At 35.4% G+C, this 588-nt stretch overlaps 1 pseudogene; it reads left to right on the forward strand.

The window, feature by feature from the left end:
• The first annotated feature begins 447 nt into the window (after positions 1–447).
• The window catches only part of LOC119347728, a 17152-nt pseudogene continuing 17011 nt past the window's right edge, over positions 448–588 (forward strand).

Here is a 588-nt window from a genome sequence, read left to right on the forward strand (position 1 = left end):
TTCCTAATTTGGTAGGATATTTGGAGTTCCAAAAGTATACGTTTGATACAGATTACTACAGACTGTTCTGTTTTTTGACAGATTCTGTTTTCTATGTGTTGTTTGCTTATTTTTGATGAATCTATGAGTAGTATCGGAGGGTATGAACCATAGATAAATTGGAATACAGTAGATATTACACCAATATGAATTTAGAATGAGTTAATTACAGTACCTAAGTCGTTTTATTTTCTTATACTAACGGAGCTTACGAGTTTTCTGTTGAGTTTTGTGTTGTGGAGTTTTCAAGTTCTGGGTAAAGATTCGATGGACTATGAAATAAGGAGTGGCAAGAGCCTAAGCTTGGGGATTCCCATGGCACCCCAAGATATTCAAGGATAACCAAAAGCCTAAGCTTGGGGATGCCCCGGATGGCATCCCCTCTTTCGTCTTTGTCCATCGGTAACTCTACTTGGAGCTATATTTTTATTCACCACATGATATGTGTTCTGCTTGAAGCGTCATTTTCTTTTGTTAGTATTTGCTTTCTGTTATTTATAATAATGTTTTGCATATATATTTTCAATAAAAATGTCAAGGATAGCCTTT

Source organism: Triticum dicoccoides, unplaced genomic scaffold (assembly GCF_002162155.2).
Source record: "Triticum dicoccoides isolate Atlit2015 ecotype Zavitan unplaced genomic scaffold, WEW_v2.0 scaffold74517, whole genome shotgun sequence".
In the NCBI taxonomy this organism is placed as follows: Eukaryota; Viridiplantae; Streptophyta; class Magnoliopsida; order Poales; family Poaceae; genus Triticum; species Triticum dicoccoides.